We start from the raw sequence: 14705 nt of genomic DNA, 5'->3' as shown, positions 1-14705 counted from the left end.
GGGCTTTCTGGGGGCTGGTAAGGTTCTATGTCTCAACCTGGGTGCTGGTTGCTGAGTGTGCTCTGTCCGTGAAAATGGTGAACCCTTGTAATGTGCTCCTTTAGAACATACCTTATATTTCAGGATAAACTAAAAGAAAGCTGGCCCACTGAAACAGGGGCTGTGTGCCAGTGTGGTGTTGAATAATGTCTCCCCCCCCGCCCCCGCACGCCCCACAAAGACATGGCCATGTCCTAATCCTTGGAACCTGTGAATGTGACCTTCGTTGGAAGAAGGGTCTTTGCAGATATAATTAGGGATCTCAAGATGCTGTCATTCTGGATTATCTGGGTGGGCTTCAAATGCAATGGCATGTGTCCCTAGAAGAGACACACAGGGCAAAGAGGAGAGGCTGTGTGAAGACAGCTGGGAACGGAGCGAAGATACCACAAGCCAAGGAACACCTGGAGCCTTCAGGAGCCAGAAGAGGCAGGGAAGGATCCTCCCCTAGAGCCTTCGGAGGGAGCCCAGCTCCGCTGACACCTCAATTTTGGACTTCCGCCTTCCAGAACTGTGAGAGAAGAAATTTCTGTTGTACGCCATCCAATTTGTAGTAACTTGTTAGCGCAGCCCCGGAAACCTAATACAGCCATATAAACCCAGCTCTCAGGGGGATGAGGCTCGAGGAGATTTTTTTTAGGCAGGTAGGGACATGTTTAGAGCGGTGATTTCAAAAGATCATCTGGGTTTCTTGTGGAAAATGGAGAGGAGGGGAGGAGACAGGAGGCAGGAGACAGACTAGTCATGTCCTATTGAAAAAACACAACTCATACCTGCATCAGTTCCTCAAATAAAATTCCATGTTCTTGTCTGACCAAAGTTTGTGGGGGGTGGAAGGAGAGAAGGCCTCCAGCCCTCTCCCTTCCTTTCTCCAGTACTCAGCTCAGGGCTGTGGCAGAGTGAAGGCTTGAGTGAGGGGTAACCTACGTAGAGTAAGAGCACAGATCTTTGTACGTTCTGATGGATTTTGATGAATGTATACAGTCATGTAACCGCTCCTTAGTGAACATTTCCATCACCCACTTCCTGTCCCACTCAACCACTGATCTGATTTCTATTAGCATAGATTAGTTTTGGCACTTCTTCAGTGAATGTCATAGAAACGAAATCATGTATTTTGTACTCTTTCATGTCTCGCTTCTTTTGTTCAGTATGTTTTTGAGATTTATTCATGTTTTTGCTCAGCACTTTGGGCAGCTCTGTCGTGGAGTAATATTCCATCATATGGCAATACTACAGTTTATCAGTTCTTTTGTCGATTGACGTTTTGGTTATTTCCAGTTTTTGTTACTACAAATAAAGTAGATACGAACATTCTTGCACAAGTCTTTGTGTGGACGTATGCTTTACTTTCTCATGAGCAAATGCCTGGAACACGGGTGTATGATTAACTAGTAAAAGATGCTGCCCACTGGTTTTCTAAAGTGATTTTGTCACTTTGGAATTTTTATACCACACCAACAGTGTATGAATGTTCCTGTTGCTTTACATCCTCATCAACACTTGATATTATCGGTTTTTAATTTCAGTCAGTCTACTGGTTAAAAGTGGTTTTAATTTGGATGTTACTGACAACTAATGATGTTGCACTTGTTTTCATGTGCTTGTTGGCCATTCATGTATCTTTTGCAAAGTGCCTGTTCAAGTTTTTTGCCCATTTTATTTATTGGTTGGTTTGTCTTATTACTGAGTTGTAAGAGTTCTTTATGTATTCTGGATATAAGACCTTTGTCAGATATATGCATTAAAATATTTTTATCTCAACCTGTGGCTTATTTTTTCATTTTAAAAATGATTACTTTTAGGGGCTCCTGGGTGGCTCAGTCTATGGAGCATGCAACTATGGATCTTGGGATTGTAAATTCGAGCCCCACGTTGGGTATAGCGATTACTTAAAAATAAAATCTTAAAAAAGAGTTATTTGATTAAAAAAAGATTTCTTTTGAAGAGCAGAAGTTTTTAGTTTTGATGAAGTCCAATTTATGATTTTATTCTTTAGGGTTAATCCTTTTTGTGTCCTAATCAGTAGTTGCCTACCTTGAGATTACGAACATTTTTCTCCTATGTTTCCTTGTAGAATTATTTTAGTTTCAGCTTTTACGTTTAGATCTGTGATTCTTTTCAGATTAATTTTGTGTACGGTAGGTGGGGTGGGTCTAGGTTCATCAATATTTTTTCAGTCAAATGAAAAGGCCCAGGCATCTGGGGGAAGAGGGTGAGTGAAAGGACATTGGTTTCCAACCATAAACTAACTAATTTGACATTTATTTTGAGAGCTTACTGGTTGCCTGTCACGGTCTTAGGCTCTAGGGTTACGTAATGGTAGCTAACTAGACATGTCTCCTGCCTGTATGGAATTTGTTATCTAGAAAAGAGGTAGATAGGAAAGAATTACAGTGACTTAAAATGATGACTATCATCAGGAACTGGGAAATACAAGTCCCTAGTGTCACATATATTTGGGGAAGGCTTACCATGAAGACACAAAGACACGGTGACAGAGTTGAGATTTGCAGGAACGTAAGGGGGCAACTTGGGCCAAGGGGGTGGTGCATTGAAGAAGCAGAGTGTGTCCTGTCTGATTGTAGGGCCACAAGCTGGAGCCAGGGAAGCAGTGCTAAGAGTGTTTTCATCCCGAGAACAGTGAGAAGACACAGAAGTGTTGGAAGGGGTGTGTGCGCATCACATGCATCTGCTTGCATTTCGCACACATTTCTCCTGCTGCACAGGGGAGCACAGAGTGAGATGCTGGGCACGTGGCTCTGCAAGGTCATAACTAAGCTCATGGTGACAGTGGGGCAGTCATTGGGAGACCCCGCACAGACCCTGGCCTGGGGACGGGCTTTGGATGTGATTGCAGTGACTGCACCAAGGCAGGACTCTGGACCCCATGTGGAACGAGGTGATGAGATGTTGGGGCTGAGCTTGACTGTTCACAGTGCCGTTTCCTATCTATGACCTCATTTCACTGCATGGCGATCAGGGAGGAATTATTGCTATTTATATCTCTCATAATTTCCTACTTTACAGAGGAGGAATCTGAGGGTCAGAGAAGGTGGGGGCCTTACTCCTGATTGCTCAGCCAGGCAAGAGTAAACCCTGGCCTTCCTGCTCCGAAGCTCCCCTTCCTTCCCCAACATAACTCATAGCCAGGAATCATGTCCAAGTTAGAGGTGTTCTCCCAGACTCTAAATTTTCCAAGGGCTTGTGCTGTGGGGCCATTTCCAGGTTGATGGTGGATCTAGGGATTGGGGCTGTGAACCCTCCTTGGTTCAGGGCAGCTGTTGAGGTGACCGGGTGAGGTGAGCAGGACTCAGAGATAGTCTTTTCCGGTGAGAGAGCACCCACTTGATGATCTCAGCTGTTTGCAACCACCTGGGCAGACATGAGGATGAGCATCCTGGACAGATCTGGAGCAGCGTGGTGGAGAGAGACCCCGACTTAGAGTCAACCAGACCCGAGTCCCAGGCCTGGCCTTCCACCCAGCAGCCCTGACGCTGGGCAAGGCTCCACCTCTCTGGGCCTCATTCTCCTTATCTGTAAAATACAGATCCTAGTAGTTATAAGAATAAAATGAATAGTGACATAGTTGTGTGGAGCCCAGACGATTATCATCAGCATTACTAAGGGGAAAAGGACATGTTGATTTATTCCTTGGGCAGTTCTCTTTCCGTGCCGGCCAAATGCCTGACTTGGAAACGCACAGTACTTGGAGGCTGCTTACAGTCTCAAACCAGGAGACTGATGTGCGGTAATAATCCTTTCCGCAAGTGTAGCATTTTTCCCTTTGCAAAGGCACGGTCAGGTCTCTTACTGTGGTTTTTACTCAAACAACCTGAGGTCGGCCGGCCACGAGTGATTATCCCCGCGTTCTGGATGACGAAGTGGAGACTTGGAAAAGAAACCTGATTTGCCAAGGATCACAGAGAAAGGTGGTGTGAAAGGTCGGATGAGAACGTGGCAGGGTCTTCCAGCTCCTTCACAGCAGCCTGTGGCCAAGAGGCACACACCACCTGGACAGCGTCCTCTCAGGAACAATCTCCACAGCTTCCATTTATCAAGCACCTACTGCATACTGGGCCCGAGGGCAGGGTAGGTGCGTTGTGTGGGTATTAACTCATTTCATCCCCTCAATAACCCCAGGAAGCTGACACCATCCTGACTTACCTTCAAGGAGGCTGATCTCCCAGAGGTTAGGTGAGGGGCCCGAGATCCCCCAACTGGTGAGTGAGAGCTGCTTTGGGATTCCCATCTGAGCCAACCCAATGGCAAAACTGGCTCTCTCTCTCTCTCTTTTTTTTTAAAGACTTTATTTATTTGACAGCGAGAGATGGAACACAAGCAGGAGGAGTGGGAGAGGGAGAAGCAGGCTTCCCGTGGAGTGGGGAGCCCGACGCGGGGCTCGATCCCAGGACCCCGGGATCATGACCCGAGCCGAGCCGAAGGCGGTCGCTTAACAACTGAGCCACCCAGGTGCCCCAAAACTGGCTCTCTCTTAACTCTCTTCTTCCTCACAAGAAGAGAGAGAAGGACCACAAACGTATGAGCAGCAGGAATTGCCGGGGGGGAGACATGGGTTTGAGTGTTTTCCTATTTTAACTGGGCTAAATGAAACCTTTATCTTCATGGCATTGGCTATCATGGTTGGGTGGATGTCTGGGTATCTGCTTAGGAGCTAACAGGTTTAGTTTTATTGTTTTGTCAAAATACTGCAGAAATCAATATATCTCCATAATTCAGTGTTATACCAAGAGGCATTTTTGTGCCATATATAGCAAAAATTGTATTATACTTTTGAGATCATAGGTAATGATGACAAAGTGTTCTGTGTTCAATTCTAGCATTAACGTCTGGTTTGAACAAAGCTTGAAATATGATCTCAGAGCTAAGAGGCTTTAATATTAAGATCTTTAACTGTAATTTATGTGACAGAAGATAGGGTTTAGCATAATAAAATGTAATGGGCTCCTCAAATGAAGAGGACGAGAGACAATTGAAAACAAGGTAAAAATGGTAAATTATAAATAACGGTAAATCTACCTTTATGTTGTTACTTCATTTATTTTTGATTTGTTAGATAGGCTCTATAATTTCTCATTTTCCCATGTTTCAGAACAGAACATTTCTCAAATGGTGCCTATTTGAAAGGAGAGCCCAGAATTACCATTGGCCTCAGCTCGCTAGTTAAGGGCATCCGAACGTTTCCGCCATGATCCATCTCCTCCCCCTGTGCTAAGGTTTCATCTGTATGATTCTATTCATCCATGCTGTGGTCCTCTCTCCCTCTGTGTCTTTTCCTTCCTGGTATTTTGGGTCTTGTTTATGTTTTTTAAATCAGTCTCTACTTTAAAATGTCATGATATAAATTTGTACTAAAGTTACATAGACATTCAGGGTTTTAGACCCAAACTTAGAAAGTCACATTCACAAAAAGAAAGTAGAGGAAGCAGATTTATTTACCACGCGGGCTGAGTGGTAAGGGCAGGGTAGTTTATGGAATTTTTATTACCCTATGGAAAGAGAAGTGTGACAATTCTTCAAAAGAGGGAATTATCTGGAATTTAGCCTGTAAGATTTTTTTTAAAGATTTTATTTATTTGAGAGAGAGAGAGGGAGAGCACAAGCAGGGGGAGTGGCAGACAGAGAGGGAGAAGCAGGCTCCCTGCTGAGGAGGGAGCCCGATGTGGGGCTTGATCCCAGGACCCCTGGGTTTACTGACTGAGCCATCCAGGTGCCCTGTGAGATTTTTTTTTTTTTTAAGATTTTATTTTTAAGTAATCTCTACTTGAACTCATGACCCCAAGATCAAGAGTCGCATGCTCTTCTGACTGAGGCAGCCAGGCACCCCTTAACCTCTAAGATTTTGAATGATAAACTTTTATGTTTTAATCACACTTGCATTCTCAAAATTTGCTTGATTTCAAGATTTGGAAATAAACCGGCAGAATTGGTGTAGAAGGTTAAGGAAGGTCTTAGAATAGAATCTGGGGTTATGGCTTTTGTTTGGAAGAGCCTAGGTTCAGTGTGCTCTAGCAGGGATGATGAGCCCCCTGCTCCGTGTGGTCAGCATCCTCTTAGCAGGATGGGGTCTGCTCTGAGTGAAGTCTGGCCTCCCAGAAGGAGAGATACACGTGGGAGAGAACTAGCCTCCACCTTGCGCCCGTCACAATTGCCAAAGCATCTGAAGCTCTTCTCTACCCATTTTTTTTTAAATTTAAATTCAATTAGCCAACATGTAGTATATCATTAGTTTTTGATATAATGTTCAATGATTCATTAGTTGTGTATAACACCCAGTGCTCATCACATCATGTGCCCTCCTTAAAGCCCATCACCCAATTACCTCATCCCCCCACCCTCCTCCCTATCTGCAACCCTCAGTTGGGTTTCCTGGAGTCAAGAGTCTCTTCATGGTTTGTCTCCCTCTCTGATTTCTTCCCATTCAGTTTTCCCTCCCTTCCCCTGTGGTCCTCCATGCTTGTGTTCCACATATGAGTGAAACCATATGATAATTGTCTTTCTCTGCTTGACATATTTCACTTAGCATAATCCCCTCCAGTCCTATCCATGTCGATGCAAATGGTAGGTATTCATCCTTTCTGATGGCTGAATAATATTTCATTGTATATATGAACCACATCTTCTTTGTCCATTCATCTGTTGAAGGGCATCTCAGCTCCTTCCACAGTTTGGCTATTGTGGACATTGCTGCTATGAACATTGGGGTGCATGTGCCCCTTCTTTTCACTACATCTGTGTCTTTGGGGTAAATACCCAGTAGTGCAAATGCTGGGTCATAGGGTAACTCTCTTTTTAACTTCTTGAGGAACCTCTCCACCCATTTTTGAATGAAAATTCAAAATTCACGTTGGCTTCGCAGTGATATGAGAGGAATCAGTTAGCCTGGACTCTTCCTCTTCCTTGTCTTGGGACTGAGAAGGGTCTTGGTACCAGCAGCAGGCAGAACAAATGCGAATGTCTATTTGTCTGGAACTGGCCGACCACGTTCCTGCAGAGTTCTGAATGCGTGTATGCTCCGTGCTCCCACAGTTGCATTTGCCTACAGGGTGTGACTTCTGTGACACTTGCCCCCCTACCCTCCTACAGATCTGTCTTGGTTACCAGCTGACGTCTTCAAGCAAACTTAAAACGCAAACATCCTGGGAAGGAGAGTCTGTTATCAGATGCTACCGTCTTGGTGTGAGCTACTTTACTGGGACCATTTCCTCTCGGGACAGGAGGGACTCCAGGTTTAGGAGGGTCCTCTTAGGTATCCTGGTAGAAAAAAGATTTAATACAGGGGATTCGACATTGGCACAATCTTTGGTAGGGCTGGGAAACAGCTGCTTAGCAGGGGATGACCAACATCTCTCCTAGAAACTGCCCGTCCTGGGTCTTCATAACCTCAGTGGGGGCTGCCTCTGCCAACCTCACCTGCCTGCACCTCCGGAGCAGGTGACAGGACTTCAGTCTGGAGATTTGATCTCTGTCTGTATATCTGCCCATAGCTGCTTTTGGACAATAATGGTGGCTCCTTCCTCCTTTCTGCCTTCTAGATCTTGCAGGCAAGCTCACTGGCCAGCCCTGACCCAGAGCCATGTTGGGAGAGGGAGTCTTGATTCAGTCTGGCTTTGTACCTCTGGTGCCAAGATTCCAGGGTGTTCCCTTGCCTCTCTGCAGGGACCATGGTCTTCCTGTCTTCCCCTGCTCTGCCTCCCACAGAAGCCCAAGTGTGGCACATGGTTAGGGGACCTTTGTTGGCCATGTCCATGGTCAGGTTCCTGCTTATCCACTCCTGTCTCCCCCAATTGTCTGGGTCTGACTTCCTTTCCCTCCTTGGGACCTGGAACGCCTTCCTGCTCTCATTTTGCCCCCATCTCTCCAACTCCTGGCCTCTTAGGTCTCAGCTTCCACTCCTTTAGGGACACCCAACCCTTGAGCTGGGCAGGCCCCATTGTTTGCTCTCACAGGACCCTCCTTTTCTTCCCCGGCAGACATGGATCACGCGTGTAAGGAAATGCTCATCTGTTCATCTGTCTAAGTGTGTAAGTATTGACTCCCTGTTTTCCTGCCAGGCTATGTTCCTCGAGGTCAAAAACGTGACCTCTTGTTCACTGCTCTGTTCCCAGAATTCCCTGCAGTGTGGCCCTCAAAACATGGTTGTTGTTTGAGCAGAGGGGTCAAGCCATGTTTTCCATTGTTTTCGATGCTAGATCATTTCTTAGGAGGCTTTGTTGCACACTAGATCATGAAATTAAATAACCATGATCGATCATTCCTCCTCAATTGGAAAGTACTTTATAGTTTACAGGTCACTTTCTCTTCGTTCATTCATTCATGCATTCATCCAGGAAGGATTTCTGGGATGCCTACCATGTGCATGACATAGACTGGGTCTGCAGTTTACCTACAGTTCTAGAAACCTCGGGCTGAGGTTCAGAAGAGTGGAGGGAACAGCTCATTTCTCAGTGGCTGAGAATCAGCCTATAATCTCTGTACCACATTGCCAGAGGCCACACCGTGTGGGCTTTGGGTGCCCCCAGAAAAATGTAAATGAAAGCAAAACACAGGATTGTAATCATTAGTGTCTGGGGCACACCATCTAAGCAGTAGATACATAACAAATGAGTATTAAAAATATAGTCATCAGGCGTAATGATTTCTGGCAACTTCCCCCTCACCGTGCAAATGTACATTTAGAACTGACTTTTACACTATTGAAAGTATCAGCCTGCTGAATTCCTTCATTAGTGGGAACCCACTGTGGATTAAATGAAATTCTGTAGCCCAAGGAAAGAGATCTGTGGGTCAATAGTCCAGGAACATGAGAAGTGTTACACAGGGGAATGTGATTTATGAAAAAGTTTTCTGACTTCACAGCAGTTTTCTCTGAATCCATAAATGCCCAAACGTTTAGGCGATAGTCTACATATATACTTGATGGAAATGAACCCCTTCCGTCACTGTTGGGTGTCAGAAAGCAAAAGGGAGAGGGAGCTGAGCCTCTCCCTCAGGCCCACCTTCCCTGGCTCTCACCGTCCCACCCTTTCATCTGCAGGTCGGTGGGGCCCACCCGCCTCTAGGGGCAAAGCAGAGAGGAGATTCGCCTAATGACACCTCTCAAAAGAGGGAGACCCAGCAGATCCCTGACTCCCACAGTGAGCACAGTATCTTTACAGCTCCAGACCTCCAGCAGCACTGGGTCTTCTAGATGCAGGAGTGGCTCCTGAGAGATTTTTCAGGGCTTTGTTGAGAAGCAGCTAAAGGACAGTTACATGATTCAGATAAAACTACCTGCGAGGTCTATCTTGGTTTGATTCCGCATCATAAACTGGTGGTTGTATTATGGAGGTGTTTGTTCTGTGGCCTATTTAGTCAGGGTTGTCCAGAGAAACAACCAGTATCCATATATAATAGGAGATTAATGTGAGGAGTTGGCTCATGTGATTATAGAGACTGAGAAGTCCCCTGATCTGCCATCTGCAAGCTGGAGATGCAGGAAAGCCGGTGGCGGCATTCAGTCTGACTCTAAGGCCTGAGCACCAGGGGGGCTGAGAGTGTACATCTCATTCCAAGGGCAGGAGAAGACCTGTGTCCCAACTCAGCCGACAGGAGGGGACCACATCCTATGGTCTTGGTCAGGCCCTCAACAGACTGCATGGTGTCCACACCACATTGAGAAGAGCCATCTGAGCCCACTGATTGAAATGCTAATCTCATCGGGAAGCAGCCTCACAGATGCACCAGAAATAATCTTTAACCTGGGCACCCTGTGGCCCAGTCAAGTAGGCACCTAAAATTACCCATCACACATGTGGTTGCTCACTCTAGCCCAGAGGTATCTGAAGGGCCCAACCCTCCCCTAGCTCCTCCTTGGCCGCAGCTGGCAAGGAGATGCTGACTGCATGTCATGACTCTCACGACAGGACCCCCTTGACCAAAGGTTCTTGGAGACCTGGTGTCCTGGGGCTGGGGCAGAAATGGAGATGAGGAAGTTGGATCTCAGGCTACTGGCCACGTGAGCTTAGTAAAGAATGGATTTCATTTGGCCTACTTTGAGATTCGGATGTTTCCATGCCACTGTCATCCTGAGACTGACTCATAGAGTTCTTGCTCTGGTTTTGAACCTCTGATTCATTTTTTCAGTAAAAAGAAAAGTTCATTTATTTTGGTCCCATCGATGATGAACTCTTGGGTGGTGTCATGGCTGCCAGTAGCTCTAGGAGATGGTGGTGAAGTTGGGGGGCCATGAGCATGCTGGCTGACTGCTGAATGCCACCGTGTTGTGCTCGGGGTGGGGGCGCTTTGGCAGAGTCACACATGTAGTAAGTATCCATATGAGAAGGTAAGAATGAAAGTGTTTCCCTAGTGCATTGGCACAGCTCCCCGGAGAGAGGGGACCAGATGACAGTAGCAAGGGACGACACACTGTCTGAAGTCCCAGTGCTTGCCCGGTGGCATTCCATGTGAGTTTTGTAACAAGCATGTATCACCAGCAATATGGTGGCCAATGGAAGGAAGCACATGGTGCCAAGCCCATAGGGATGTTCCTGGTGAGGAATTTAGGGCTGGGGAGGGGGGCCTTCCTGCCTAGGCCCCTGCCCAGTGGGCTCTCTGCTCTGAGCTCTTCCCTATGCCTTTGAATAGGACCCCATACTCAACACTCCCTGGGCCTCCCACCTCCTCACTGCTCTTCCGCATTCCTACCTGAACCCTCTCCTGGCCTCCCCTCTCCCCTTACCCGGTCGTATTCTACTGGGTCCTTCAAGGTCAAGCTCAAGGTTTGCCTCACCCGTGAAACCTCCCTCAGCCCTCCTCGCCCCCGTTCTGTCCGTGAGATGGGAGCAGGGTCAACGGAGTAGCTGCCTTCCGTGGAAACACACATGGTGCCAGCATTCTGCCCTCCCAGTGAAGCCTCAGACTCCTGCCTGTGTCCAGCCTATAGCTGTCCCTCATCATCAGGCCACCACTCAATAGTATAGGTGCTGGCTTTGACCTTTACCCCAGCAATTCCCCCAGGTATCTGGGGAATGCCCTACAAAATGCAGACCCTTTCTTGGGAGTGTGGGGGATTTGCCAACTAGCCAGCCATGAGTCTGGAGCCCTGGAGCAGGGAGGGGGGCACTCCCAGTGTCACTGAAGGCCAAGCCCTGGGGAGGGAGCAGTTCAGGAGGTTCAGGGAGCTCCGCACACATGGCCTGGGGCAGCTAACCAGTGCGTGTGCACAGCCGCAGGCAGACCTCCCAGCTACCAGGCATCTGCCCCTCTCCCTCCACCAGCTGCCACAAAACAGAGGGCTCTAATCAGGTGTTTCCACCATCACAGCTCCCTTCTGCCGGGGGCGGGGGGGTACTTGGAGGAGCTGGGTTCAAGAGCAGGAAAGGCTCTGGAGCAAGCCAGCAGGGCAGCATATACTTATTACAGGAGGCTGTTCCTCTGCACGCTCAGCTCCCCACTGTACTCCACTTATCCTCCTTCCTAAAGTCCATGGACAACTTTTCATAGACTAATTTCCCAAAGTGGGGAACATGTCTCTGAATGACATTTGTTCTCTCTGGGGTAAAATTAAAGTTATCTGTAGGTGTCACTTCCAAATTCGGTGTGGAAAGGGTCTCTGCACCCTCAGCTGAATTTCCTGGCATTTCCATGGGACCAGTGTGAGTGGGGGGCAAGTGCAGGGCCTTTATCACCTGCCATCTCCTTGTTTTGATTCATTTAGAGGACCTGCTAGTCTGTGATTTCTGGAACGAAGCCTTGCTTCTATCACCATCATTACCAACACCACCATCATCATCCCGTTATCATCATCATCATCACCATCCTCCCCACCAGCACATCTTTATCTAAAATGGGGGAAATGGCTGAATCCATTTAACTCTGCGCCTTTAATTCCGACAAGATTTCCATTCCCCTCACTTGCTCTAACACTTTTCTAACCAGCAGGTGTAACAGGTTTTAGAATTTGATTACAGCGCCATCTACTGGGTACCAGACTTCTCATTTTTCTAGGCCTCTCCGGCACATTGGTTTTTGCTCCTTCTTTCTGTTTTTTTCTCCCCTCTCCTCTACTCTTCTCAGCGAAATCACCAATTGTTAGTTTGAAAAGGTACCATCAATTAATTCATAAAGGCAAGGCTCTAGTAAAATGACGGAAAGCTTACATCCCTTGCCAATAAATACTTACAAAGACAATGGCCTGCGCTTACCACAATGCATTTCATATAATTATTTCCTGGGATCAATAATCTCATCAGTCGGCTCAGTGATGGGGACATCACAGTAATGAATGGCTGGGTGCCGCGGCCATCAGAAGTGCTGTCCTTAGCCCCGTCACCTCGGAGCTGCCCAAGGGCATGACGGGAATCAGGGCTCGGCTGGCCGCGGGATTAATCATAGTTATCCCAACTCATATTCGTGTAATTTGCCTTCCTTATGCAGCCTGCCCCGAATTGATCAGCATGGATTTCTTGCTGCACAATAGGCCACTCTTGCGGTCTAGAGGAGAGTGGGAAGGACTCCATGTACGTGGCAGGGAAGGGACAAATCGGATTAGTCACGCTCAGGAAGTAACAAAAACTGAATCACACCAGAACATCGCTGGAGCGTGTTTGTGGAAGCCAGGCTAGGACTTCTCGGGGTCTGTGGGAAGGAGGGATGGTCTGTGTGCTCCTGCAGGATCTGTAGGGCCCAGGCCTTGCCATGTCAGTCCTGGCCACCGGAGGAGCCCGGAGCCAGGCCAGCAGGGGGAGGGGACTTGCCTGCTACCATCCTTTGCTTCCCAGCTTGCTAAGGGGCATTGGCCATACTTTGCCAGAGACCTGTTTACAAAGCCCCGGGCTTTGGGGCCGCGTGGGATGCTGACCACTGTGGACGTTGATGGGGCTTTGTGATTACACTGGAAGGGCTCAAGTCAGATGCAAAACGAGCCAGATCCTTCCATTTGCTATAGCAAAGCCAACAGAACTCCCAAGTTTCTTTTATTTATGTGGAGGTGATGGGTTGTAGAGAAATGTCTGTATCCGTGGAGTATTTCCTTCTCTTAGACAGTTGCCCCTAATTTGGCCCTGACTGGTCCCTTTGGGTAGCTGGATCTCGAGGTTCTCCCCACGTGCACCTCCAAGCCTCTGCAGGGACTGATCCCTCTGCCTGGAGCACCCTTCTCTCCAGTCGTTCCCTCCCAGCCGCAGCCCGACTGACTCCCAGCAGTTAGTCTCTCCCTCCTGCCAGTCGCGCTGACCCGGGTCATCTCTGGATGCTGCCCCCTTCTATTTCAGTAACTCAGCCCCTCCCCTTCCCTACTGAGCCAAGAGACCGGGAGACCCTGCCTCTCCTATGTTGGTACCTTGTTTGTCTGCAGCCTGGCACACGGTCTTCTCGATTGCGGTTTGTTCCTTCATGAACTCACCACGCCGAGTGTGCTGAGCACTTGCTTTGTCCTAAGTGCTGGGGCCGTGGTGAAGAGCAAAGCAGCTGGACCCTGTCCTCACAGAGCATGCAGTCTAATGGGGGAGGCAGGCGTTAATCAGACAGCCCCCCACGTATAAACCACACAAGGAGGTTGGGTCCCGCAGAGGGGTGCCACAAGTACAACAGAAACTGACCTCAGAGATCAGGGGAGGCTTCTTGGAGCAGGTGAGGCTGGACCTGAGTCTGCAGGTGGGGCAGAAGGATAGAATGAAGGTGGGAAGGAAGAGCATGCCAGCAAAGGGAAGAACATGGGAAAGGTGGGCTCATGGAGATTCAGGCAGGCGTGGGTTAAATCGTGTCTCCCCTGTCCCCCGAAAATATGGAGAAGTCCTGACCCCCAGTACCTGTGAATGGGATCTTACTTGGAAATAGGCTCTTCTTAGTTGTAATCAAGTTAATAAGCACTCGTACCGGAGTGGGATGGACCCTTCATCCGGTCTGACTGGTGTCTTGATAGGGTGGAGAGAGGCATCAGGTGCCGACAAGTGATGGGGAAACCACGTGATGATGGAGGCAGAGATTGAAGTGCTGAAGCCGCAAGCCCGGAACCCCAAGGCCTGCCAGTGATCGCCCGAAGCTGGAAGAGGCAGGAAGGGGCGGCTCCCTGGAGCAGGTGGTGCTGGACCTGAGTCTGCAGGCGGGGTGGAGGGAGAGAAAGGATGGGGGTGGGTAGGTGGGCAGGAAGAGCGTGCCGGTCTGAGGAGAGACGAGAGAAGAACAAGAGGGAGGTTGGTGAGGGGCCTGTGGCCAGATCACAGAGTCGGGCTGGGGGCGCTGAAGACGGGTCCCGTATCCTAAGAGCGGGGCGCTTTAGGGAGGCCCCTCTGCTGTGGTGTGGGGGTGTCCTGGAGGGCAGGGAGCGCAGTGGGAGGCTGAGGATGGATGGCTAGAACTGGCGTGGTCGGGGAGGGAAGCGGAGGGTTGGGAGAGGTCAAGGGCGGTGGGTGACCGAGCGAATGAATGAAGGAGAGACTGCAGAGGAAGGGTGGACCGAATGTCGGCAGAAATCCCCTACGTTGGCAGAGCACAGAGGGGCCGAGCTCTCCTGGGACAGAGGGAGGGTTGTCACGTCTCCCCCTAGACAACGGCCAATCTAAGAATCACCAGCATGGGAGCTACCCCACTATCTTGCGAGAGGTCGAGGGAAGGCTGCCGGGCCGGTCTCAGAGCCTGCCTGGGGTCCCCAGGTGACGACAGAG

Source organism: Eumetopias jubatus, unplaced genomic scaffold (assembly GCF_037043125.1).
Source record: "Eumetopias jubatus isolate StellerSeaLion01/CBP00866 unplaced genomic scaffold, mEumJub1_p1.0 scaffold_17, whole genome shotgun sequence".
Lineage (NCBI taxonomy): Eukaryota > Metazoa > Chordata > Mammalia > Carnivora > Otariidae > Eumetopias > Eumetopias jubatus.
The sequence above is the reverse complement of the archived record's forward strand: the minus strand, read 5'-3'. Positions refer to the sequence as shown.